The sequence below is a fragment of the Nerophis lumbriciformis genome, linkage group LG24, assembly GCF_033978685.3.
Source record: "Nerophis lumbriciformis linkage group LG24, RoL_Nlum_v2.1, whole genome shotgun sequence".
NCBI classification, from domain to species: domain Eukaryota; kingdom Metazoa; phylum Chordata; class Actinopteri; order Syngnathiformes; family Syngnathidae; genus Nerophis; species Nerophis lumbriciformis.
This window is the reverse complement of record NC_084571.2, coordinates 24,046,001-24,058,106: the sequence shown is the minus strand read 5'-3', so window position 1 is coordinate 24,058,106 and position 12,106 is coordinate 24,046,001. Positions and strand designations below refer to the sequence as shown.

The 12,106-nt window shown below is 45.2% G+C and overlaps 1 protein-coding gene across 1 annotated transcript in view; it reads left to right on the top strand.

Annotated features, from left to right (window-relative positions):
• The window catches only part of LOC133620379 (bifunctional methylenetetrahydrofolate dehydrogenase/cyclohydrolase 2, mitochondrial-like), a 55,956-nt gene that overhangs the window by 40,420 nt on the left and 3,430 nt on the right, over positions 1-12,106 (top strand). The gene's annotated exons all lie outside the window — the stretch shown is intronic.

Sequence of the window (12,106 nt, the reverse complement as noted above, 5' to 3'; positions counted from 1 at the left end):
TTCAGTGCTATGATCTTCACAGCAGTGTACATTTCCCCCAGTGCTAACACCAAAGAAGCTTTGAATGCTTTGTACTGCTCCACCAATTAACTGCAAACTACATATCCAGAGAGAGTTTTCATCGTGGCAGGGGATTTTAATCAAGCAAACATTAAAACAGTTTTCCCTTATTTCCATCAATATGTGAATTTTGCAACCAGGGGTGGAAGCAGATTGGACTTGGTGTATAGTAATATTAAACAGGCGTATAAAGCTGCACCACGCCCCCACCTCGGCTCTTCAGACCATCTATCTGTGATGCTAATTCCTGCATACAAGCCCCTGCTGATCAGGAAGCAAGCTACAGTGAAGCAGGTGAGGACCTGGCCAGAGGGAGCAATGTCAGCATTACAAGACTGCTTCGAAACCACAGACTGGAACATGTTCAAAGCAGCCGCCACCGAAAATCACCACCCATGTGTGGAGCAGTATGCAGAGTCTGTGTCCGCATACATTCAGAAGTGCATGGAGGATGTCAGTGTGATCAAGAACATCCCCACACGGGCCAACGTGAAACCCTGGATGAACAGTGAGGTACGTGCAATGCTGAAGACATTATCACTATTGGGACGGTATAGCTCGGTTGGTAGAACGGCCATGCCAGCAACTTGAGGGTTGCAGGTTCAATCCCCACTTCCGCCATCCTAGTCACTGCCGTTGTGTCCTTGGGCAAGACACTATACCCAACTGCTCCCAGTGCCACCCACACTGGTTTAATTGTAACTTAGATATTGGGTTTCACAATGTAAAGCGCTTTGAGTCACTTGAGAAAAAGCGCTATATAAATGTAATTCACTTCACTTCACTTCACACTGAAGGCTCGGAACAAGGCTTTCAAGTCTGGCGACATGGTGGCATTAAAATCAGCCAGAGCTAACCTGAACTGTGCCATTAAGGTTGCAAAGCGTGCTCACAGTCAGAAAGTGCAGGACTTATTTGAGAACCCTACAAACACTAGACGAATGTGGCAGGGCATACAGGTCATCGCGGACTATAAAGCTGCCCCCTGTCCCTGTGACAACAGTATCAGCTTCCTAGATGACCTTAACAACTACTTTGCAAGGTTTGAGACACTTAACACCACTCCGGCGAGAAAATCCATCCCTCGCCCTGATGAGCAGCCGCTCAACCTGGATATAGCGGATGTCCGGAAAACCCTGAGGAGAGTGAACCCCCGGAAAGCACCAGGACCTAATGACATTCCGGGCAAGGTGCTTAAGGGATGTGCAGACCAGCTGGCTGGGATTCTCACAGACATCTTCAACATCTCGCTGACCCAGGCTGTGGTACCATCATGTTTTAAGATGGCCACAATCATTCCAGTGCCAAAAAAACCCACAATCTCCTCCCTCAATGATTACCGCCCTGTCGCACTCACCCCCATCATAATGAAGTGCTTCGAGAGGCTGGTAAAGGAATATATTGTCTCCAGACTTCCCCCCACATTCGACCCATACCAGTTTGCTTATAGCCCTAACCGCTCCACAGAGGACGCCATTTCCTCTGCACTCCACCTGAGCTTAGAACATCTGGAAGGAAAGGACACACACGTGCGGATGTTGTTCCTGGACTTCAGCTCAGCATTCAACACCATCATCCCGCAGCACTTGGTGAGCAAACTGGCCTCCCTTGGATTCAGTACCCCCCTATGCAACTGGCTGCTTGACTTCCTCACAGACAGACCCCAATCTGTGAGAGTGGGCAACAACACCTCCAGTGCCATCTCCCTGAACACCGGCTCCCCCCAGGGCTGCGTCCTGAGTCCGCTGCTGTTCACGTTGATGACTCATGACTGCTGCGCCAGGTCCACTACTAACCACATCGTGAAGTATGCGGACGACACGACAGTAGTGGGCCTCATCCGTGATAACAATGACATGGACTACAGGGAGGAGGTGAAACATCTGGTTGACTGGTGCAGAACCAACAACCTGGTCCTGAATGTCAACAAGACCAAGGAGATCATCGTTGACTTCAGGAAGCACCAGTCCAGCCACGCTCCACTCTACATCAACTGCACAGCGGTGGAGATAGTAAGCAGCACCAAGTTCCTGGGGGTGCAGATAACTGACAATATAACCTGGTCCCTACACACCGGAGCTCTTGTAAAAAGAGCTCAGCAGCGCATGCACTTTTTGCGTCGGATGAAAAGAGCACAGCTCCCTCCCCCCATTCTCACCACATTCTACAGAGGCACTATAGAGAGCCTTCTGACCAACAGCATCTCTGTCTGGACTGGAGCCTGCAATGCCTCAGACTGGAAGTCTCTCCAGAGAGTGGTGAGGATGGCGGAAAAGATCATCAGGACTCCTCTTCCTCCTATCCAGGAGATCGCAAAAAGCCGCTGCCTGACCAGGGCTCAGAAAATCTGCAAAGACTCCCCCCGCCCCCAGCAAGGACTGTTTTCACTGCTGGACTCTAGAAAGAGGTTCCGCAGCCTCCGAAGCAGAACCTCCAGGTTCTGTAACAGCTTCTTCCCTCAAGCCGTAAGACTCTTGAACGCATCATAATTAAATTATTCCCTCAACTCCCCCAAAAATGAATTAACCCGCTGAAATAAAAAGGACAATATAACATACATCCATAAACGTGGACGCATGTGAAAAAGTGCAATATATTTATCTGTACAGTAATCTATTTATTTATTTATATATATTTATTTATTTTATAGCGACCTGAAGGGAATAAGCGGTAGAAAATGGATGGATGGATGGATACTATTTGTATATATTTATTTATTTATATATGCACCGTATTGCTTTTTTATCCTGCACTACCATGAGCTTATGTAACGAAATTTCGTTCTTATCTGTGCTGTAAAGTTCAAAATTTGAATGACAACAAAAAGGAAGACTAAGTCTAACATTGGGTTCATCGATAAATTGCTACGTCTGTTTGCGTGTTTCTTTTCTTTGTGGCTGAATTTAAAACTGGATACAAGAGGTCCTGTAAGATCCGAAAGCGAGAAAAGCGCTGCCTCCATAGCAAAATCAAATGCATCTGGGGGCCTAAACTTTGCCATTCTTTGGTCACAGAAGGTGTGTAGTCCTTAACTGTGACATCATGTCATGTTAATGAGGGAGCTGAACTTGTTTCATACACCACTTATTTATTTCAGTCATCTCCAGTCCAACAAATGAGATACCTCGGCTAACATTAGCAACTCGTGACGCAGACATCTCACGTGACCTATGGTGGCCTAGGATGGACAAACAAAGCAATTCTCACAACAGACCACAACTATTATTTTCTGACATTCCCACAGTAAATGAATAAGAGTTCCTTCAGCTGCCTAGCATATAACCTGCTAACTACTGTACCCATTTTAAACAACTTTGAGAGTGTAAAATACAATTTATTCAAGATGTTTAATTGACTCAGTTTGTTTTTAATGCGGGCAGCACGGTGGAAGAGGGGTTAGTGCGTCTGCCTCACAATACGAAGGTCCTGAGTAGTCTTGGGTTCAATCCCAGGCTCGGGATCTTTCTGTGTGGAGTTTGCATGTTCTCCCCGTGGCTGCGTGGGTTCCCTCCGGGTACTCCAGCTTCCTCCCACCTCCAAAGACATGCACCTGGGGATAGGTTGATTGGCAACACTAAATTGGCCCTAGTGTGTGAATGTGAGTGTGAATGTTGTCTGTCTATCTGTGTTGGCCCTGCGATGAGGTGGCGACTTGTCCAGGGTGTACCCCGCCTTCCGCCCGATTGTAGCTGAGATAGGCTCCAGCGCCCCCGTGACCCCAAAGGGAATAAGCGGTAGAAAATGGATGGATGGATGTTTTTAATGCACCTTTTTGGCATTTTTCCAAATATATTTCCATGACATGTATTTTTCTAAAATGTTTGAATCAATCATCCATTTTCAAACACATGCATAATTTGCATTCCTAATGTATTATATTTTATTGTTCTACAGTGTGTTGTTTAAAATGTTTTTATGTTTTATATGATTTGTGTTTGCTTGCTTCATTCTGTCTTGATGCTGAATTACAAATGTCTGCAGAACTATTTTAGCTCCGGGTACATTATTTTAGGAAACCTTAACCCTTGAACCTTGACCCTTGACAGTATAAGGCATATTTTCAGAGGATATGCATTTTTAAAGCATGTTTTAAAGAATTAACATGTAAAATATGGATATCTTATATTGATCAACTAATTCAGAATTTAATGTTTCTTTAGAGGGCTTAAGTGCAGTTTCCCTTTAATAATTTTGATTGAGGGTACAGTGCAATGATTGACAGCCGGAAGGAACCTTTTAATTGTCTATTGTCTACGGCCGTGCACGAAGCCAGAACACAGAATGCTACTACAGAAAAATAAATAAATACAAATAAATTCTTCGATGAATTCAAATTTGCTAGATAGTAACAGTTAATGTAAACTTTTCTTATATTCAAAATTATTATTGTGAAACGCTTACAATTGTGTGTGTACAGCTTTTGACTATATACACTAGAGCTGTGAATCTTTGGGCACCACACGATTCAATTTGATTCATGGGCGTAACGATAATCGTTTCTCGATTCAAAATCAATACTTTTTTAATAACATTGGGTGCCAGTTCTATACAACTATACATTCCCCAATAAATTAAACAACTCAAAAAAAAAAAAATTACATAAAAGAAAACTCGTTTTGTTTGATAAAATTCTACTCAAACATTTACTAAAGTAGCTGGACACGATAGATTTTGGGGTGGATAAAATAATTGTTTTTTTTTTTTTTTTATCGATTTTTGATTTTTTTTTATCAATTAAGAATCATTACGCATAAGAATCATGATTCATTCAAAAATAAAAAATGTTGACACCCCTAATATATACATAACCATATCAGAATCAGAATCAGAATAGTTTTTATTGCCATTGTTTGAGAACGGGTTCACAAACTAGGAATTGTTCTTGGTGCAATCGTGCAACATAAAACACATATAACACAGAATAGGTATTAAAAAGGGGTGAGACATGGGTATTACATTTTTTCTAAGTGGCATTTAAAATGGCATTCAAAAGCATTAAAAAAGGATGCGCTGATAGCTGAAGAAACTCTGATCAAGGTCTGCTTCAGAATGTTACAGTACATGTTGAAAATTATGATTATTTTTTCCCTTTGAACCGGAGCTCCTCAGAGCTTATGCAGCCCCGGACCATGATGCTACTGCCACCATACTGTACTTGACTGTAGGCCCGACTCTCTTGCTACTCACTTGTGTTTACTGTCTACAGTAGATGGAGTCTGTGTTTTTAATTCTATAGCAGATGTGCCCAAGGTGGGGCCCATGGGCCAGATTTGGGTTGCAGAGTTGTCTCGTTTGGCCCGCTATAGGGTGGCTTCCAGTGACGTGCGGTGAGGTTCATGGCTGGTGAGGCACTGACTTTATCACAGTCAGATTTACAAACATATGAACCCTAAAGAGTATCTTATTCACCATTTGATTGGCAGCAGTTAACGGGTTATGTTTAAAAGCTCATACCAGCATTCTTCCCTGCTTGGCACTCAGCATCAAGGGTTGGAATTGGGGGTTAAATCACCAAAAATGATTCCCGGGCGTGGCGCCGCTGCTGCCCACTGCTCCCCTCACCTCCCAGGGGGTGAACAAGGGGATGGGTCAAATGCAGACGACAAATTTCATTACACCTAGTGTGTGTGTGACAAACATTGGTACTTTAACTTAACTTTAACTTTACACATACAAACTGTAGCACACAAAAAAACACATTTAATTAAAAAAAAACGTTATTATGGTCTTACCTTTACTTATAAATGAAGTCCATGGCCGCAACTAAAGCCCTCACTTAAACTTTCCACGTGCAAGATTGAATCTATTTAAAAAAGTGTAACCGAGGGTTTATAAATGTCACCTATACTGTATGAAACTACAAAATAACAAACACGGAGGCTCCAGTTTACACGAGGACCACTTTATTTACCTTCTTTCAAAAACCTCCGCAACGTGTCATCACTTCCGCTCTTAGCGCCTTCAAAATAAGAGCTCAAGGCATATACTGTGTAACAGCGCATAACAGGAACTTAACATCACAAAGAGGAAAGCCCATGAAAATAGGTTACAAAAGTTATTTATTAAGAAGCCAAAAAGTGCAAAAACAATAATGGTCGTGTTGGAGGAGTTGTGAATTAAATACACCTGCAGTCTGCAGGTGTACCTAATGTTGTGGCCCTGCAGTCATTCACAACTCCTCCAACACGAACATTATTGTTTTTGCACTTTTTGGCTTCTTATGAAATAACGTTTTTAAATAGACTCAATCTTGCACATGGAAAGATTAAGTGTGGGCTTTAGTTGATATAACAATTCTACGGCGGGGGTGCAGGCGGCGGGATTACTGGAGCCTCAGCCAGTGCGTCTTTTGCAGCCGTTTTATGATCGCTCAGCACAAGAAATACGTTACACACATACAGTTGTTGACAAAATACACTGTACATTATATACCTCAGCTAACTAAACTATGGAAATGTATAATATAATTCATATAGCAATACGGTCTCACTGCACAGCAGGCCAGCAGTTAGCCGAGTCCGGAATCCATGTTGAAGCACTGAGTGACGTGCCTCAACTGGCTGCTGTTCACCGCACCGTCTCTTCTCAGTATTTGAACGGCAAATGTGAAAATTCAGCGATTTGGAATAAAAATAATCTAAAACTGGTGAAGTTAAATGGAAAATAACTTTATAGTATAATCACTGGATACATATAACAATTTAATCAATTGTTTTTTCTTTTTACATTTTTTTTCTTTCCATGATGGCAGGTGAGGCCCCGCCTCACCTGCCTCTAGTGACTGCACGTCACTGGTGGCTTCACAAATTTAGTACCTATTCTTACGGACCTCTTTCAAACTCACAAAACTCCCCACTCATGGTCAGAGATGGATAGTGTAGGGAAAAATAGTACTCAAGTAAGGGTACAGTTACTTAAAGCAGAGGTTTTCAGCATGCGCCCGCGACCCCAAGAGGGTCCACTGAGGTACTGAAGAGGGTCTTGAAATATTATGTTAATTTGGGCGTTTTCTGAAATATATTTTTCTGTATTCCCATTGCAATTTTCCACACAAAATGTAAATACCTTTAAATACATATTTGTTTATAAATGGTAGTGCGATGGCCACCCTACTCACTGTGGCTTGCAGGTTTTAAAATAAAAACATGTAAAAAATAATTATTGTATTCATGTTAGCATTTAAGATAGCTAGCAATTAGTACTGCAGTTGCCTGCTATTGATTAATAGTGCTATACTGTATTATTTGAATAGCTTAGTATTGCACAATAACAAGGTACTCTTAGGACTTGTCAAATCTAAAGGGGAACTGCACTTTCTTTTTTATTTTGCCTGTTGTTCACAATCATTACAAAAGACATGACGATCGATGTATTTTTTTAAATGCATTCTAAATATTAAATAAATGCGATCAAAAGTCCGCTTACAATCGAGCCTTTGGGAGCCGCTTTATTCTGCCTATAAAGATTTTTTTTTAAACATCCAAACACCTCCATTAGGGTTTTATATCTATGATGTAAGTATATATGTAATGTAGTAACGGGCACATTTATGATAACATTTCATATTTACATATTTTGATCATTTTAAACATACGCGGCGTGTTCATTTAAAAAAATGCATCACAATGTTCGCTTTTTTTTCCCATCACTGCAGATTTATGAGAGACAACAAACATAGGAAAACATCACTTACTGTACAAGGTCTGCCGACTGCTAAGATGTTCATACATTCTCATTTAGGTGAAGAATTACTTAAAATCCTTGTGAAAAAAATGGGGTGGAACCAAGTATTTTTTCATGTTGTTCTCGTCATTTCTGGATCAAAATTGGATCTAAATTGCTAAATTGGATGTCAAAGTGATACTAGTGGTATGTGGGCTTGTTGTATAAAGCCTCAGGGAGTTGAACGCCCCTGCCTTACATAGTTCAGGGTCACCCTTGGGCAAGGTGTACCACCCCCCCTCCCCCATCAGGGTTGCGATACCCCCCATGGACCTTGCGATACCCCCCATGGACCAAACTTGCAGAAGATGTGTTACCCGGCCCGGAGGAAGCCCGGGGCCTGACGAGCTAGGCCCGGAGGCAGGGCTCGTCAGCGAGCGCCTGGTGGCCGGGCTATCCACGGAGCCCGGAGAAGCTACGTGGACACACCATCTTCTCCACCACGTGGGCCCACCACCCGCGGTCAGAACCATTGAGGTCAGGTGTGCTGCCATTTGGATGGCAGTGAAAGTGGAGGCTCCAAAGGGACCAATTTGGGGCAGCAGAGGCTGACTTTTGGGACGTGGAACATCTCTACGCTGGTGGGGAAGGAGCCTGAGCTGGTGAGGGAGGTGGAGCGCTACCGGTTGGATCTGGTAAGGCTTACCTCTACGCATAGCAAGGGCTCTGAAACCACACTCCTGGACAAGGGATGGATCTTGTTCACTTCTGGAGTTGCTCAGGGTGTGAGGGCCCAGGCGGATGTTGGGATACTCACGAGTCCCCGGCTGAGTGCCTGTACGTTGGAGTTCACCCCAGTGGACAAGAGGGTCGCCTCCCTTCCCCTTAGGGTTGGAGGGGGGAAAACTAACTGTTGTTGTTGGCCTTCTTGGATACCTTGCATGGGGTCCTGTATGGGGCGCCGGCAGGGGATTCCATAGTCTTCCATAGGACTTCAACGCGCACATGTGCAATGACAGTGATACTTGGACTGGCATGATTGGGAGGAACTGTCTCCCTGATCTGAACCTGAGTGGTGGATTGTTATTTGACTTCTATGCTAGTCACGAACTTGCGATAACAAACACCATGTTCAAGCATAAGGATGTTCATAGGTGTACCTGGTACCAGAGCACCCTAGGCCAAAAATCAATGATCGATTTTGTAATCTTATCAGCTGATTTGAGGCCGTATGTTTTGGACACTAGGGTGAAGAGAGGGGCTGAACTGTCAACTGATTACCATCTGGTGGTGAGTTGGGTCAGATGCAGGGGGAAACCTCTGGACAGACATGGCAAACCCAAGCGTGTAGTGCGGGTGAACTGGGAACGTTTGGAGGAGTCCTCTGTCCGGTGTGACTTCAACTCTCACCTCCGGCGGGACTTCTCTGCCATCCCTGTGGAGGTTGGGGACATTGAACAGGAATGGGCAATGTTCAAAGCCTCTATTGCTAAAGCTGCAGCTGCGAGCTGTAGTCAGAAGGTCTTAGGTGCCTCAAGGGACGGTAACCCTCGAACACCCTGGTGGACAGCGGTGGTCAGGAAATCCGTCCGACTGAAGAAGGAGTCCTACCGGGGTATATTACCCCAGGGGACTCCGGAGGCAGTTGCAAGGTACCGACAGGCCCGAAGGGCAGCGGCCGTGGCTGTGAACAAGGCTAAGCAGAGGGTGTTGGAGCAGTTCGGGAATCCATTGAGAAGGATTATCGGGCGACACCAAAGCTGTTTTGTAAGACCATATGGCACCTCAGGGGGGGGTAGCAGGGAACCATCCAAACTGTGTACAGCAAGGGTGGAACTCTGACTTCAAGTGAGGAAGTCGTAGAGCGCTGGAAAGAGCACTTTGAAGAACTCCTGAGAAGCGGAGCCTGAGGATGATAGGGGATTGGCGTCGATCTCTCGGAGTGAATTTACTGAGGTAGTTAGACAACTCCACAGTGGCAAAGCTCCAGGGGTTGACGAGATTCGTCCAGAAATGCTGAATGCTCTGGGTGTTGAGGGGCTGTCTTGATTGATACGCCTTTTCAACATTGCGTGGAAGTCTGGTACAGTGCTGAGGGAGTGGCAGACTGGGGTGGGGTGGTGGTTCCCCTATTCAGAAAGGGGTACCACAGGGTGTGTGCTAATTACAGGGGTATCACACTACTCAGCCTCCCTGGGAAAGTTTACGACAAAGTACTGGAAAGGACGGTCCGGCCGATAGGCAAACCTCAGATTCAAGAGGAGCAATGTGGATTCCGTCCTGATCGTGGAACAACTGACCAGCTCTTAACTCTTGCGGGAATCCTGGAAAAGGCCTGGGAGTATGCCTATCCAGTCTACATGTGCTTTGTGGATTTGGAGAAGGCGTATGACCGCGTCCCCCAGGAGATCCCGTGGGAGATGTTGTACTGGGGTGCAGGGGACCCTGCTGAGGGCCATCCAATCTCTGTACAACCAAAGCGAGAGTTGTCAGTCTACCCCAGGGCAGCTGTGGCTATGAAAGTAGCTTACCACCACCAGGTGTGAATGAATGATGGGTTCTCCATGTAAAGCGACTTTGGGTACTTAGAAAAGCGCTATATAAATCCCAGGTATTATTATTATTAGTTGTGTCCGGGTGCTTGGATGTAGGTCGGATCCGTTTCCAGTGGGGGTTGGTCTCCGCCAGGGCTGCGCTCTGTCACCTATCCTGTTTGTGATTTTCATGGACAGGATTTCTAGGCAGAGTCGTATATGTCTCGGGGGGCTAAAGGTTGTGTCACTGCTGTTTGCAGATGATGTGGTCCTGATGGCACCATCAGTTCAAAGTTAAAGTAAAGTTTAAGTACCAATGATTGTCACACACACACGAGGTGTGGCGAAATTTGTCCTCTGCATTTGACCCATCCCCTTGTTCACCCCCTGGGAGGTGAGGGGAACATGTGGGCAGCAGCGGTGCCGCGCCCGGGAATCATTTTTGGTGATTTAACCCCCAATTCCAACCCTTGATGCTGAGTGCCAAGCAGGGAGGTAATTTTTATAGTCTTTGGTATGACTTGGCCGGGGTTTGAACTCACAACCTACCGATCTCAGGGCAGACACTCTAACCACTAGGCCACTGAGTAGGTTGGTTCGTGACCTTCAACTCTCACTGGATCGGTTCGCAGCCGAGTGTTCAGCGGCTGGAATGAGGATCAGCATCTCCAAATCTGAGGCCATGGTTCTCAGCAGGAAACTGATGGTTTGTACAGTCCAGGTGGAGAACGAGACTCTGTCCCAGGTGGAGGAGGGTCTTGTTCACGAGTGAGGGAAAGATGGAGAAGGAAATCAGCCGGAGAATCGGAGCAGCTGGGGCGGTATTGCAGTCTCTCTGTCGCACTGTTGTGACAAAACGAGAGCTGAGCCAGAAGGCAAAGCTCTCGGTCTACCGAGCTATCGACATTCCTACTCTCACCTATGGTCATGAAGTGTGGGTCATGACCGGAAGAATAAGATCGCGGATACAAGCGGCCGAAATGAGTTTCCTCAGAAGGGGGGCTGGCATCTCCCTTAGAGATAGGGTGAGAAGTTCAGTCACCTGAGAGAGACTCGGAGTAAAGCCGCTGCTCCTTCGCTTGGAAAGGAGTCAGCTTAGGTGGTTCGTGCATCTCGTGCGGATGCCTCACGAGCGTCTTCTTAGGGAGGTCCTTGTTGCACGTCCCACTGGGAGGAGACCCCGGGGCAGGCCAAGGACCAGATGGGGGGGATTACATCTCCTCTCTAACCTGGGAACGCTTTGGGATCTCCCAGGAGGAAGTTGCTAATGTTTCTCTGAAGGGGGAAGTCTGGGGGTCTCTGCTGGAGCTGTTGTCTCCGCCACCCGATTCCGGATAAGCGGTTGAAGATGGATGGATGGAAGTGTACTAACTTGTCGGGATACCTCCTCAGCCTTCTTCTATCCAGGTGAGAGGCATGATTTATGATCTAGAATAAACATCAAGGAAGCGAGGAAACACCTTTATTAGTCGATTATGTCGAAATTGTACACAAGCTTGTGATCACTACCGCTGTAAATAGTTTGTCGGCGTTAGCGCTTATTATAACAATATCACTAATACTTAGTTAATATTCAAGTCACAAAATGTAAATGATTTACTGTTGGCGCTTTTGAGGGGACCTCACATTGGTTCCGCTGTAAGCGGACTTCTATTTACGTTTATTTACCAGTTAGAATGCATAAAAAGAAAAAATCCATCCGTCGTCATGTCTTTTATAATGATTGTGAACACTGGGCAAAATTCCTAAAAAAGTGCACTAAAACACTATTTTATCCAGGTCGGGCTACAGTTGTGGGGTCTACGGCCTGGCAAACATTGAATACCCCTGCATTAGAGTAAAATTACATA